The 17,072-nt window shown below is 27.8% G+C and overlaps 1 long non-coding RNA gene across 2 annotated transcripts in view; it reads left to right on the top strand.

The window, feature by feature from the left end:
• The window catches only part of LOC149033480 (uncharacterized), a 63,364-nt gene that overhangs the window by 29,523 nt on the left and 16,769 nt on the right, over positions 1–17,072 (top strand). The window contains exon 1 of one of the 2 annotated variants that reach the window (XR_016178465.1): positions 16,264–16,534. The exons of the other annotated variant lie outside the window; for it this stretch is intronic. This is a non-coding gene — a long non-coding RNA (uncharacterized LOC149033480). Of the gene's footprint in view, positions 1–16,263; positions 16,535–17,072 lie in introns of those variants that run through there. 2 annotated transcript variants of the gene reach the window in all.

Raw genomic sequence — 17,072 nt, 5'->3', positions numbered from 1 at the left:
AATATAAGAATATACAATTAATGTCTTTAGAATCGTATTAAATTATAAGAAATTAATTATCTATTATAACAGTACAACTACACATCCATACATACATACATATATATAAATTTATATATCCTCGATTCCAGTCTTATAAGAAAAATTACAATTTAGGTCAATAAGACATCTAAAAAAGAAAACAAAAAAAACACACACGATTGTATGTATGAAGGCCTACGCCTTCGGGTTCATAATCTTCTCTCTACTTTGTTGGTCATTGTGAAAGGGTGAATAAGTAGGTAGGGGGAGTGAAAAGACGTTAAAAGTAGAGAAAGAGAGAAAGAAATAAATAGAGAAAGAGAAAGAGAGAGAGAGAGAGAGAGAGGATTTGTTGGTAAATCAAGAAAGAAAGTCAATCTTTTCCCTATTGTAAAGTAGGTCTCTTCATGGTGAGAAGAGTAAGAAAGAAAGAGAGAGAGAGGGAGAGAGATAAAAAGAACATGACTTATATATTTAAAGAAGAAAGATAAAGATATACAAGGAAAAGGGGGAGTGAGGAGAGGGGGGTGGTCAGAAAAATTTCATGAACACATTATAAACGTTAAGCCTTTTCTCTTATCCTCTCTCTTCTTTCTCTTTCTTTTATCTTTTTTTTTTCTATATACTTCACTGTTCTCGCTCGTGCAGGGCGTTTCTTCTTCGTCGAACCGTGACCGATAACTAATGCAATCGGCTCGGTAAAATCGTTTAACGATACTCGTCGTTTTAAGCTCACCTGCAGCCTAACCTTCTCGTTCAAGCCGATGTCTCGCACTTTTGTATACACTGGGTGATCATACTAACCGAAGTTTATTTTCTTTTCATTTCAAATAGGTGAGAGGAGAGAAAGAGATATTTCCTATTTAACAAAATATTCTTTCTTTTTGTTCGATTTTTTTTCTTTTCTTTCTTATTTTTTTAATCTTTCTTTCGTTTATATTCTTTTGTTTAATTTTTTCTTTCGCGCATTGTATTATTAGTTCGTTTAAAGGATCGGTTTATAAAACGTTTATAAATACAATGAGGAGAAAAAATATTTTAAATATTTAAAATAGAAAATAGAAATAAAGGTGTTGAGATGGATAAATAGAAGAATATTTTTAAAAAATATAAAAAATAAAAATTACAATAGAACTTGGTATAGGTGTTGAGATAGATAAAGGAAAAAATATTTAAAAAAAGATATATATATAAAAAATTAAAAGGACAATAGAAATGGGTGTTGAGATATAAAGATAATGTTTTTTTTTTTGAGGATTGGCTACACCGTTAATCACCCTGTATATGTAACAAGTGTACATTCTTAGCAAGGTTTGTAACTGCAACCACTGTGTTACGACAGGTGCTGGATATTCGCCGATGAAATAAAGGGAGAGAATGAAAAAGAAAAAGAAAGAGAGAGAGAGAGAGGGAGAAAGAATGAAATAGTGAGATAGAGGTCGACCTCACCCGGATGGTCTCCTACCGATTCTTCGACTTCTCGAAAGTGATCGCTTATCGGATCGCACGTCGATATGGAATCCTGATAAGACTCGGATTATAGATCGTACTCTTGAAACAAGCAAGGGATTTGGGTTTTTTTTTTTTTCTTTTTTATAGAAAAAGCCAAGATATTTCGATGATACGAACGTTTAAATATTTTAGTTAAAATAACCTACTTTCTTCTTCATCCCTTCCCCTTTTCCCTCAAGGTACGTCATCTTGTCAGATATTTTTTTTCTTTCTTTTTTTTGCTTTTTTAGTAACGTAAATATTTTCTAATCATTCTTATTTAACTTATTTGAATTATAAAATATAATTATTGGCAATGATAAATATGTTATGGTAGATAATAATATAGTAAATATAATATATATTCATTATATTTATTATAAATTAATTATAAATTTATTTATATATTTCAATAATTTTTAATTTCATTTAATATATTATTATATACTATATAATTTCATAAATTATTATATAATAAATTTTATTTTATTTTTAATTTAATATATTAAATTATAAATTAAATTTATTATAAATATAATAAATATAATATAATATAAAGGATATGTTATATTGATATGTTATTGAATCGTTGGAAAAATAATTGTTTGGATAAGTGAAATTAATAATATTAATTGTAAATTTTTATAAGAAATTGCTCATGTAATTTTTTTAATTTATTTTAAATCGGTATCGTTATAAATTACTATTTATTATTTGTGATATTTTATATAGCAATTTATTAATATGAAACAAAATATATTGATATAATTTTGATTACATCGTTGAATAAAAATAAACATTAAAGATAATTATATAATTTTAGTTGGATATTTTTATATGGAAATTATTTTCAACAATTTTATTTTCAATGATCAAATCATCCTATCGTATTAATCCTTAAACCAATATTTGCTATACCGTTCTTTTGAGAATTGAAATTAATTTTATTTTAATTTTATTAGAAACGACACACACACACACACACAAACTAATAAATATCATTTGAAAATATCTCTACAAATTTCTCAACAATTTAAAGTAACAATAACAATTAATATTAATATCATTAATAAAACTTTATCGAAAATTCTTTAGACTCTAATATCTAAGTATTAAGTAAAGATATCGAATATCATAGTAGTGTTAGGTTTAAAAGATATTGGAAAGTGTATATAAACGATGTATCTTTCAAGTCTGGGTATCTGAATCGACAACAAAGTACAAAAAAAAAAAAAATAAATAAAAAATAAAATAAAATAATCCCAAGGCAGACGCAAAAGCTCATCGTCCATCGTCTTTCTCTCTCTCTCTCTCTCTCTCTCTCTCTCTCTCTGTTATACTCTTTCTCTTTCTCTTTCTCTTACACGCGCGTTATTTCCACGGTGCTGTCGTAATCGAAGTCTGTACGTTCGGCCGTTCGTTAAAGACGTTTACCTCGCCGGCATAATTACGAGATGCGGTAATGATATGAGTTTACGGTAACGAGAGAACCGAAGGAGATCGCCGTCAGCGAGTTTCTTCGTTCCCATAAATACTCGTCGTCTTCACAGATTTCACAGAGACTCGCGAATACTAAGGATAGAAAGAGAAAGAGAAATAAGCGAATAAAAAAAGAAAGAAAGAAAGAGACAGAATATGAGAGAAATAAATAAAGAAAAAAAAAGAATGAGAAAGACATAATACGAGAGAAATAAATAAATAAATCAGAAAATAAAGAAAATAAATAGTTACTAGAACGAATTATCGTTACGTACTGCTGTAACTGCAGTTTTACTAATTCATTGCTTCTTTGCTGATCGGAAGCAACCAGGGGCCGATCCTTCGAGTGAACATTAAGGAATTACATTTCAAATAGAATGAGAAAGAAAAAGAGAGAAACATTGAAAGAAAGAGAAATATATATACACATGCAATAGTGTGTAAGAGAGAAAGAGAGAGAGAGAGATAGATAACCGAATGCGATACGAAAGAAGAAAAGCTTGATAGTCACGTGAAAACGATCCTCCCTGGGGGCATTCTCGATTTTATAGCCGAACGAGAAGCTAAGCGAGTTCGTTCGATATAAGCCAAGATAGGAGAGACGTTTATCAGAGACGCATTCCGACTTTCTCTATCGTAAAGCGAATTTATACAGGGTATATAGGCAGTCCAGCTCACGCATGTTAATTAGGAAATACGCGTATAGTGCATAGACCGACGTAAATTTACGTATGTCGACGTTGCTTCTTCTTCTTCTTCTACTTCTTCTTCTTCTTCTTCTTCTTCTACTACTACTACTTTTATTTCGAACTTCTATTTCTATTTCAACTTCTACTTACACTTATACTTCTTTTTTTTTTGCCTTTTTTTTTGGTTAACTTTAATTTCTATTTCAACTTCTACTTATTCGATTTATGATCCTTTCCAATATTTTGATTTTTATTTATTTTTATTTATTTTTCTATTTTTATTTATTCATTTTTATTTCCCTCCCTCTTCCTCTCAACAACCCTAAGAACGTTTCGTAATGAACGATTCGAACATGTAGTTGATTTTATAAAATTTATTTTGAATATATCTTATCCTCACTTTTCTTCTTTCTCTTTCTTGTTGCAAGCTTTCACAACTTTCTCTTATCATTTTTTGAATTGATAATTTGTAAGGGTAAGAAATTAATAAATGTTTGTATGATATTTTATTTAACATCAAAATTGATTCCATGTTGGTTGAATGTGTAAAGTTGAATATTAAACATAAACACGGAAAGAGATATTAGAATTTATTTTTTTTTCTCGTATTAGTGTAATAAAAAATGTACATAATTAATTACTTAACTATGAATTATTAATTAGGCATGAAGTAACTACTTTAAAAATAATGTAAATCAAAATTAGAAAGATTAAACACAAATGAATGTATATACTAATTTAAAAATAAAAGATTTAAATATTTATATGATTATTTATTTTGAATCATAAAGTAAATTTGATCAATTTGTGTATTTAGTTTACTGTCATAATTATCGATGCAAATTTTACAGTGTTGTTGATATGCAATTATAATTTCAAACATATTTTCTATATATTATTTCTTGAATATTTCTAAGAAACCAATGATTATGCTTGAATATGTTTACGTAAGAGCTTGTGCATATAGACAGTTTTTTGTTGTCACTTGTCGGTATTTACAACCTAAATAAAATAAATGAATGTTACAAAACGAAACTATTAAGATTTAGAATATTTATAGACTCAGTTTCTTATTGGAGTACTTGTTTTTTAACTGATATTTCAGTTTTATTTTATAAATACTATATTAGAAAAAACAAAATCTTACAATCACAATTTTTCTTTATTTTTATTTCAAGACAACTATAAATAAGATTCAATTATTAATAATTCACAATGCATACAACTTTTATTTATTTGAAATATTTTTCTTAATAATTTGTTGTACCTTCAAAAGACTAAAACATATCAGATTACCATGAATGACATTACAATGGAATATTAAACGTCCCAGTTATCCTAAAATGGTATAAACGATTAGAAAAAAAAAATAAAAATGTATATAAAAAATTTCCTCATGAATTTTCTAATTTTTCTCTTTCTCTTGAACGGAATCGAATACAAACGTCGTTTTGTATATGTAAGTTTGTCTCTTCAATATTATATTTATTTATTCAACCTTTGGAAGAATCTTTTGTGTTTGTTCAGCCACGCCTGAGAGAATCGAGTAATGCTCCAAGAGAATGAGTTTGCTAGCTTTGCCTAATCCGATCGTTTCTATAAACCCCATATATTAGCCGTTTCATCCATAGGCGGCAGCAAACAAATCGAATGCCTCGATAAACGAAAACTTTTTGCATAAACGTTTATCGTGATTTCTTCTTTGCTACTTCATCTTCCATTTCTATTATTTCATTTTAATTTTTTTTTTGTTGCTATTGTTTTTTCATTTCTTTTTCGTTTACCTTCAGCGAGTACGGTGGTATGGTTATTTTGTACCAAGTAGGAAGAAGTTGAACGTTATTCGAATTATTAACGGATCGAATTACAAATCTTATTATGTTTTTTTTGTTGATTGGATTACTGTAGAAATACGTTTGGAATGTAATCGATTTTATTGAGTATACGTATAGTTTTATTAATTTTAATAAAAAAAATATAGAGAATAATGCTAGGCAACGTTGAATATATTTGAGTATGGTGGTTTAATTAAAAATATTTAATAAATATTATAATTATAGCATTCATATGATTTTAAAAGGTTTATATTCTAATTATTTTTAACGTAATTATGATGATTTATAACATTGGTATTACAAATATTAATGTTATTTGACATTTAAATCATACAAATCTTGAAATGTGTAAAATATGTTATAATAAATGTGATATATATATATATAAATTACATTGAAAAAAATCACGTAGTAAAATATTTATCCACTTCACTATGATATTTGCACAAACTTAATATATTTTTGATTAATAATTGCTACTTATTTGTAGGTATGACGTTATCTTGAATTAATAATTAATCGTTAACTGTCGTTCGAATTAAAATCAACGTGATTTTATATAAGTAACTTGATACTAACTGGTCGAGAACGTTAAACTTCATTGGTTAACTTCAGGTTTGCTCATCGACCATAACAAAATTATGCTAATCTTCTGGTCCACTCGGTTTATACAGATTTTTGTCCTCTCGTCCCCCCTCCCCAATTCTTCCCCTACCACTCTTTTTATTTTATCTCTTCTTCATTCTATTTAATTTCTTCAACAACTCATGTATATATATATATATATATATATATATATATATATATATATATATATATATATATGCATATAAGTATTTATATTAATATAAATAATAAATACAAAGTATTGTTATAATTTTTAGAGTATATTTATTTAAAAAAAAAATAAAAGCAGAATAAAAAATTTCTACAAATAAGTTTCGAATTCTCGAAGATCTTTTTTTTGGTTACTTAACGAAATAATTTAAACAAAAAGAAAAGGAAGAAAAAGAAGACAAAAATCTTGTAAACAGCTTGAGGCAGTTCTAGTTCGTTAATAATCTACGTAGGCCTAATCTAGGAATGTGCACCTTGCAACTAAGTTGGCGCCAATGGCAATATGGTGACTTGTTGAAGTCTCCTTTTCTAAACTACATCAATTTACATATACACACACACATACAACTTATAAAAGCCTTCGATTTCGATCATCGTTAATAGCACAGTACCATTAACCTCTTTGAAAGATAAATAAATAATAGTGATAATACAACACAAATAAGATTAATCATAATGGTAATAATAATTACAAAAAATAAATAAAAATAATATAAAAATTAAAAAGAATATATATATAAAAATTCTAGATGAAGACAGTGACGGGAAAAAGGAACGGTCTTTTGCTATTGTGTTTCGAATAGTATCTGGGCCTCTGATATCAAGCATGAACTAACTTGAACAATCGAAAACGTAAGGAGAAGCCATCGATAGCGGTCGTGCGGTCACACTTAACTGATTCAGGATGTTCCTGGTGACCAGGAATCCAACTGCTTGTTCCTGCTGCTGCTGTTGCTGCTGCTGTTTCACCTTAGCAGATCTTTTTTTCCTTTTCTTTTTATTCTTATTCCTTTTTCTCAGAATAAGAGAAAGAAGGTTGAGAGTGACTATCTGTTATTTGACGTTTTTTTATCCCCTTTTTCTCAAACCCTCAGAAATATGCTTAGGCTAGCTAAGTTAGTATACGCTCGGCTGGGTTGTTTTACTTGAATTCGTTTAAATAATAAGTCCTTTAATCATTTTTGTCAATATATATATATATAATTTTTTTTATTATCATCGTAAATTTGTGAACACCAGTGTTGAGTTAGTATAATAAATTTGTATAATTGTCTAAAAATCGTGGACACACACACACAATTTGTGTTTATTAATTATTATAATAACATTTAATAATTATAATAATAACGCATATAAATTTGATTTATATTTTGTCATGATTAATTGAAAGATTTTAAATTAAACACATTAAACATATAATTGTTATATGTAACATATTGATATATTAAGTATATTATAAACAATATTATCAATAATAAAAATTAATGTTAAATTATACAAATTAATGTCAAAGTTTTATGACAATTTAATTCATGATTAAAATTAGCATCTTCAGGATGGTTTCTGGTGACCATGAATGTTTATTTTTTTGTTTACTTCATATTTTCGGTTGGTAGACTTAAGCAAAATCTCTTTTCATCCTTATTATTTTTCTTAGAAAACTATGAAAAAATGAATAAGACAAAAGAGAAAGAAATGAATGGTGACCCTCTTCTGCTTAAATTTTTTTTTCTTTTGTCCCTAAGAAATGTGCTTAGGCCACCTAAGTGGGGAGCCTATACGGTCGGCGACCCTGTTAACTGGATATTCTCGAGGGCCCGCGATCCTACCAACTCACATCTGGGTGGGGTAATTCTTCTCTTCCGTATATACCCTCTTTTACCCTCCTCTTCCTCCTCTTTCTCCCTTTTTATGTTTCCGTCTTTGTCTTTTTCTCGGTTAACACACAATCAACGAGGTGGTGGTACCACCTCGTGAGTTTTAAACCCGAGGCTAAAAAACTTCGAGGAAGGATTCTTTCTATATCGATCTTCTCCGACAAAAATCCTCTTTTTTCTTTTTAGTTTTGTTTTTCTATTTATTTTGCTCCCTTTCAATTTTTATTTCTTCTCTTCTTACAATAGACAAAGGTCGAATTTTGCGTGAGCTCGTTAGCCCCTTCGTTTTTGTAATCCCTCTCGTTTCTTTAGGTCAGAGAAAGCGGTTATCTCAGAAGTATGGAAGAAACAGTTTCCTGTTTTTACAATTTTTAAAAGAACAGAAAAAAAATCAAACCGAAAGAAAAAGAAAAATTCATTTACCGATACTTTGAGAATAAATTCAAATAAGTTCAAAATCTCTAGACTGACAATAGAATAAATAAATTCAATTAAATAAAAAAAAATTAACAAAGAATAAAATCGATTTACCGATACTTGTCTAATAAATAAGTTAACGTAGAAAATAAATGTTAGATAATTGAATTCAAATGACGTTCTTGTGGAATTTTCTTTTCTATAGAAGGTTTTTTTTTTAACTTGTTTCAAATATTCTCTCTTATGCTACCAGACTACACATAAGAATCGTTAATAGTAGTAAACTTTAAGAACTCTTCTTATAATGATTGCAAGCAGAAGTCTTCTTCATTCGTACATCGCTAACGTAATTCACGCCGATCCTTGGGTTATAAATTCGACTAATAATCGCGTTTGACCCTTTCGCGGTCTCCACGATGCACATATTGCAATTTTCGTTTGTCCACTAGCTAACGTTAGCGTGTTTACACGGTTTATAACTGTTTCGTAAGGACAAAATATTGTCCGTAATTCGAGAATCCTTCTCTTTATCTTTCTCTCTCTCTCTCTCTATATATATATATATATATATATATTTGTTAAGTACTATCCAACTCGTTCAATTATTATTATTATTATTATTATTAGATATTCCGTAGACAACTATAAAATATTCTCTAGAAAGTAAGAAAAATTTTGAAAATTCTCTTTTTTTTAAAGTTGAGCAAATTTGTTAGGACATTTCGTATTAAATAAAAAGGTATAAAAAATCGTTTAACTTCTTGATAATGTTGTAAACACATTTAGTTTGTCTATGGTAAAATTATCTAATGAGAATCGTTTGAGAACATTTTCATTTAATTTTTAATTACAATTATTAAATCGAATACTTTATATACACCGATAAATTTTTTTTTCTTTTTATTCGCACACATATTCATTTAATAAATTACACGTAACGATAAAAGTTATAATGACAGTCGTTTCTCGTTCAAATTTACATCAAATAAAAATACACGAACGAATAAAAAAACGTGCGTTTTACATTTGTTTACAATAACACTCGCTTTTTTTATTTTAATCCTAAAAAAATTCAAGAATAGAATTAAATTATTTATAATATTTATTATTACTTTTGTTTTTTTTACAATTGAAAGAATAGAATAGTTTCACGTTTCAAGATTTAACGATCATCTCGTACAATCTATCTTAACTTCCCCTTTTCTTTCCCCTCCTCCTACCCCAGTCCAGTTTCCTTCTCTTCTTTGAATCTATCACTCTGTTTCTTTCATCGCGATACACCGGTGCTCGTGATTGTATGACCCGATGATCGTAATTCGCCTAGGCGAGTGTCTACTTCATCATCACTTTCCTCGCGATTAGATCTTAGGCTTTTAATACGCTCTCGCTAATTCCTATTAGCTCGTAAAATTCTACTCAAGATTAGTATATTAAGCATTTCTTATTTTTACTTTTTTTTTCTTTAACGAGTAAGAAAGAGAAAGGTTCTTCTGTAGCTTCTTGTTTCTTTAATTTCTTTCACACATTCGAATAAACACACATAAATATAAATACATACAGGTACACATATGTGGTACATGTATGTGAATAGATTCATGTAATGGATATGTATCTTCTGGAACAAATTAGGATACATTATTTAATATTATAACGTTGAATTCGCGTCAATATCATTTCAAGTTAACAAACTAACTACCAATTTAATCTGACGTTTACTATAATTAGAACATTATTGTATCAAATATCATCGTACGAATGATCAAAAGTATCAAACGATTACCAACTGTTAACTTTTACAATGAAAGATCGTAAGTAATAAAAATGATCGATCGTTTTCAACTGATAGAAAATAATAGAAATATAATAGAACAAGTAAATATATATCTATATATAAATTGGTGTAATATCTATATATAAATTATACTTGATCGAAATATGTTTTAAAAAGAAAAGGTTTTAGAAAATTTTGATTGTTTTTTAATATAATTGATTTAATGATCATTCGTATTTCATTTTGATTGACAACATTGTTTGACACAATAAAAAATATATAAAATTATAAATTATATAAATTATTAATACATAAATATTATTCTAATTTAATATAAAAAATTATATTTAAATATATAAATTATTATTCTGACTTAAAATATATGTAAATTGTATAAATTATTAATATATAAATATTATTATGATTTAATATAAAAAATTATATTTAAATATAAATATAAATTATTATCCTAATTTAATTAAAATAATACAAAGTAGAAATTTTCAAAGAGAACATTAGATCTTATTAAATATAATTTAAAATATATATATATTATAGAAAGTTGTTAATTATAAAATGTTGATCGTGTTAAAAAAATCATCAACCTGATTAGCAGAAAAAATTGTTGCAAAAAAAATAAAAAACGATCATCCTAATTTGAAATAATACAAAGTAGAAACTCATATAAGAACACCTGATCTTATTAAATATAAATCAAAATATACTATATATATGTAACAGAAAACAGGTAATTACGAAATCTTGAACGCGTTAAAAAAAAGGAAGCAAAAAATCGAACGGATCAAATTATCAACCTTGATAAGCAACAACGTATTATTTATATCAAAGAACGATCATCACAGAAATGAAAAATGATCGTTTGATTTGAAACGATTAAAGAGTAAAAATTCTTTTAAAATAAAAAAAATGATATCTACACCTAGTCTTATTAGATATAGATCAAAAACTAATGTGTATTAGAAAGAAAATATCTATAAAAAAAAAAAATAAAGTGATGATCGTGTACGAGATTGGTTAAAGAATTGGTGCAAAATGAAGTCCCTGTTATCGGCTCATTAACGACCTTCACGAAGATTACTTCGTTTCGAGATAATCGACGAACTATGGTTCAACTTTTCCTTAACGTATACATACACACAAATCATACACGTACATATATAAATATATATATGTATATATATAGAGGTAAGTTTGAGACAATCGATAGATTGATCCGATTATATCGACCTCTTTTATCGATTTGACGAAATTGTTGTTATTAGGTCGGTGAGATAGCGATCTCGTAAAAGTTGCTTTGAAGCATCGACGAACTTTCTAGCTCGCTATGCGTCTCTCTCTCTCTCTTTTCTTTCACTCAACAGTGTTGCCAAGGTAGCAAAATGCTTTGGATCGAGCCGTTAAAAGCATCTTCCATAACTCCTAGAGAAATCGATAGATTCGCTAACGTATCTTTTGATGTGTGTATCATCTTTATATATACATATATATGTATTTATATATCATATATGCACACGTGTACAGAATGTATCTAAAGTCGCTTTTAAAAATGAAAAAATTATTATTTCATTTTTTTTTAAGAAATTTAATTACTAGCTTCATTTTTGTTTAAAAATATTATTTAAACCAGTGAGACACACATATATTTTATCGATAAATTAAAAATATTAATTTCTATTATTTTTTTTTTATTTTTTTTTTGTTTTATTTTCTTTAGTAGGTGAAGAAACATTTTGGTACACCTTGTACATTGATGTATGTATTAACGTGGGAGTTTCGTGAGATTCGTGACATTGTTGTAGAAGAGAAGACATTTGCCGGTATTGCAAAAAGTTGATCGCTCGATCGTTCATCTTTTTCTCTCTCTTTCTCTTTCTCTTTCTCACTTTTTCTTTTTCCTACGATTATAGTCATTGCCGATCTCGTGTTAAGAAAAAAAGGAACATTGATAAAAAACATTAAGCGAGAAAACGATGAAGAAGGTGCGGAGAGATGCTGCATAATCGAGAGAGTAAGAAATAGTGACTAACAGTGTGTGTGTGTGTGTGTGTGTGTATGAGAAAGAGAGAGAAAAAGAAGATTCTGCGGTTTTCTCGATGATCGTTGCTGTAAGAGCCACGATACTAAACAAACGATAAAGAACAAGTATAATTACGGTTATTTAAAGAGACGAGGAATCAAATGAAATTGACATAATTTATCGACGACGAAGTATCATCAAATTTCTCTCTCTTTCTCACTCTTTTCATATATATACACACATATATATCTTTTATAAGTCAATTTTAATTTTATATTTGATTTTTTTTTTTTAAATAATTTATTAGATGATTTCACTGATCAATTTTCTTTTAAAATTTTCTATGTCACATCAACGTTATATTTTTTATTATTATTATTATTATTATTACTACTAATTCTTCACTTTATTTCTTTATTTCTTAGAAGTGTTAGTCTCGATTGCTTCTTTGTATTTTTTTATTAATTTTCTCATTTTATTTTTGAAATTTATTTTATAAGATTTCACCAGGCACACTTATTTCTTTGCATTATGTTTAAAATTTTCTATTTCTCAATTATTTATTTTTATTTTCTCGTATTGTTTTTAATCATAGAGAAATTGATGATAAATTGTTAAAGTTGAATGAAAACTTAGTGATTGCTGTACGATAAGTTTTTCTCTTGTATTAATGCGTTTACCACCTATGTATATATGTATATATGTATATGTGTGTGTGTGTGTGTATTTACTAGATGGTATGAAATCGTTCGGTAAATCGACGATTCGATGTGCAACATCCGCAGGTGGTCCAAACGAAGTTATCGACAAAGATATCGATTTAGCTACAATTGGAAACATGAAATCGTCGGAATTACACGTTAATTCATATATCATACTTAGGAGCCTAAGAAATGATAATTATGATGCATGTGGTTATTATTTATTACAAATAAATATTTTTTTTATGATTAGAAAATATGTCGGTAATTTTCAAGAGACACAAAATTTTATTTTAAATAAACACCACGAGAGATAACACAATCCTAAATCACACAGATATTATCATAACTTTTTGTTTTAAATAAAACAACAAAATTGAAATTTTAAAAAAGGTAAAAGAGATAAGAGATAGAAAAAAAACAATAATATCTTCTTTTTTTCTTTTAAACAAACTAATAAATTAAAACAAAAAATAAATTATATGTTAAACCTAATTACATTTGTGACATATATATTTAAAATGTTAATTAATCGTTCTATGATCGATCATTTTTAATCACGATGACAGAAGAAATAAGAAAACACTACAGACAAAGATTTAACACTAGATATACCACCATTTTCAGTATACCTATTTCTACCACACCAGTCAAAATGACTGGTGTATAAAAATGCTTTTTGAGACTTCCAGTTATTATTTACTCTTAAAAAATAACAAAAAATATTTAAAAATAATAATTTTAATAGATAAATGGATTTATAGACATTTTTAAATAACAAAACGCTTAATTATTTACAGAAATCAAATGTTACATGAAGTAGACATTTTGAATTAAAATGGTCGATCAGTCGAAATGACTGGTCTGGTATATCTAGTGTTAAAACAAACAAAAATATGGAAGAAAAAAATGATTCTCTTTTCTCATTTATAATGATACACTCGTGATCTTCTTTCTTCTCATATCCACCCCTTTCCCTTCCACCTGCCCTTTTCGGCTCGTTTCGTTATCGACGTACAAGTTGCAGTCTTGCAGTACGATTGTGATTCAAGGTGAGAAATTTATCGACGATATCGAAACTACACAACGAGATAACCAACGAGAACGTAACTTGGTAACTTGTTCCTTCCCCCCTCCATCCTTTATCCATCTCCTTCTTTCTTTCTTTCTCTTTTTATTCGTCTTTCTTCGTTTAATCCTTTTGATCTTTTCTTTCATTTCTTTCCCATGTTTATTTTCTTGCTTTTTTTTTTTGGTCTTTTTTTTGGTCTTTTTCTTCCCTTCATTTCACCAAGAAGAGAACTGCGAACGTCCGTTGCTTGCTTACTTACTTGCTTCTTCTTCTTCTTCTTCATCATGGTTGCGGCAATACAGCAAAGAATAAAATCGTTACGGACCAACGATACTTGCTCGATTAGCATGCGAATACGCGTTGTACGTTTGCATGTAAACAGAAGTAAATAAATTAAGTCTCTATCTTTCTCTTTTTCTCTTTCTGTTTCACTTTTTTTATCTTCATTTTATACCATCTTTTCTTTTACTAAAGAGATAAACGTTTTGATGACTAGAGAGAGTGAGAGAGAGAGAGAGAGAGAGAGAGAGTAAAATTTAACATGAGTTTAAAAGAGAAAGAAGAAAGAGAGATAAGTGATATGAAAATGAAAATTACTGATAAGAAATATTGTCAGATAATTTGTGATCTTTCCTCATTTGATTTCTGATACTACTTCATTTGAATTATATTTATACGCATATATATTATCACATATATGTTATATTTATTTTATGATATATTGATTTGAAATATTTCATTATTTTTCATTTACATTTAAATTTACATGACATAATGTTGTCATCAAAAATATCTTCATTAATGTAACGATAAAAAAAACAATTTAATATTAAAATATAGAAAGATAAATATAATATTAATGAATTATGATATATATTAATGATTATGATATTAATGATGATATTAAATAGAAAGTTACTTTTGGAACAAATTATTTTGGTAATTAACCATGCATCTAATTATTTATATATTCACATAGATATATATGATTTCAATTAAAATAATATGTTAATTTTTATTTACCTTTTTTTTAATAGTAGTAGTAGTAGTAGTAGCATTAATAATTTATTAATGTCCTTTCACACAACATACACAATATTATAAAGTGTACGATATTCATATTACAGATCTGCATTTGAGAACGAAATAAAAAGAAAAGAAAAAACAATAAATAAATTATAATAAAGTACTTGATAATATAAATCATATAATAAAATAAATATGATAAAAATATTCAACAATAGAAGAAAATATTTTCTATACCGTTTAAACTTTATTGCTTGATTCTTTTAACTGTCACACAAATAAATTGAAAAAAAGCAAAAGAAGAAAAAAAATAATAATAATAAGAATAAAGTAAGTAAAAGTTTTTAAAAAAGTTTTGAAAGAGAATCGCGACTTTGTTCGGATTCCACAATGTTGAAGCAAAAGACTTGTTCGTAAGATCCGTCGAAGCGTGTCTCCTGTTCGCTCGTTCAAATCACCACCGTACACCTCTGGATATTCGAGAATACTTGAGGAATACTACGAATTTCATGCTACAAAAAAAGAAAGGAAAAAAAATAAGAAACGGAAGCGGGAAGACAACACCATCGATGATTATAATTGAAAAAAAACTTTTAGGCTTCCTATGGTACTACTAATATTGAAATGTAAATTGGAACCGATGTTAAATAATTAATGATCATGAGTTCAAATACATCGTGAATTAAAGCGTAGGAGAGTCACATTTCTCGAGGATTAATAACGAGGCAGGTAACTTTACCAGCTTCAGAAACGTGTTTGCCTTGTCCGAAAGGTGAAACGTTATCGACTCTCGTGTTAATTAAACGTTTGGTAAAGGTATATACGATTTACTTTATTCTGAGTTTTTTTTTTCTTCATTCTACTACTATCTTTGTCAAATTTCAGTAGCATATAAAAAAATAATACGTAATATAATATATTATAGGTGACGTTAATTATGACAGTGAATAAAGTAACAAATATTGAACCAATATATTTGATGATTTATTTGATATATTGAAATTATTTATATTTTATTCAAATAAATGTTAAACTTAATTTTGTTATTTTTTTCGAATTTTTGAAATTATTCAACTGTTGTTATTATAATATTATACATTTTATATTTCAAATATTTTTTTGTATAAACATATACATCCGTAAGGATGACGTAACCGAACAGGAGACAATTTTACGTAAAAAAAAAAAAAATGTAACAAATTACCGTCTCACAATAATTAAAATCACCTTATTTATATCACTCATGTAGAAAAAATTCTTCTACAACTATTTTTAATTACAATAAGAAAACTGTAAAACAATACAATAAAGAAAATAATAGCCAACAGTTACATATGTTGCAGCAGCAGTTGATTTTACATCATCGATGTTTACCGATATAAGGTAAAAAAAAAAAGAAGAAAAAAGCGAATCTAAACATAGTTAATTGAAACGGAACAAGATATCAAGAGGAAGTCGTCATGGGCAAAACAAAGCGATAATATGTTAAAAAGCTAAAAGTAAGTATAAATATATCTATATATATATATATATTATAGTAACGTGCCGTTATGTAGGTGCATCGTGTACCGTTATCAAGGACAATTATGTGTAGATCGATAGATATATATCTGAAATGAAACGATCGTTCTTGAGAAGAGTTTGACTCTCCCTCTCCCTCACCCTCACCCCCCACTCTCTCTCTATTTTTCCCTCTCTCTTTTTCTTTTCTAACTCTTTCTAACAACGACCTTCCTCATCTAGGCTCGCGAAACGTCCAACTAGTCGTCTTTGTCGTCATCTTCGTTTTCTTCTTCTTCTTTTTCTTCGTTTTCTTCTACTTCTTCTTCTTCTTCTATCAATGTAGTAGTGTTGGTATGAAGTATGGGTACCAAGAAGCGTGTAATTTTCTCTCCCACCTTCTTCTTCTTCTTCTCTGTGTGTTAATTCAATGGTTTTACTCGCAAAGAGATTTCGCTCAACTCGGTTCAGCTGAGCTTAGCTCGATTCGGCTTAGGTTTAGCTTCAACCTGGCATAATCGCGGTTGAACAAATGCG

The sequence above is a fragment of the Polistes dominula genome, unplaced genomic scaffold, assembly GCF_049000335.1.
Source record: "Polistes dominula isolate Pdom_NZ unplaced genomic scaffold, Pdom_raw_medaka contig_373, whole genome shotgun sequence".
Taxonomy (NCBI): Eukaryota; Metazoa; Arthropoda; class Insecta; order Hymenoptera; family Vespidae; genus Polistes; species Polistes dominula.
This window is presented reverse-complemented; position numbering and strand designations above follow the sequence as displayed.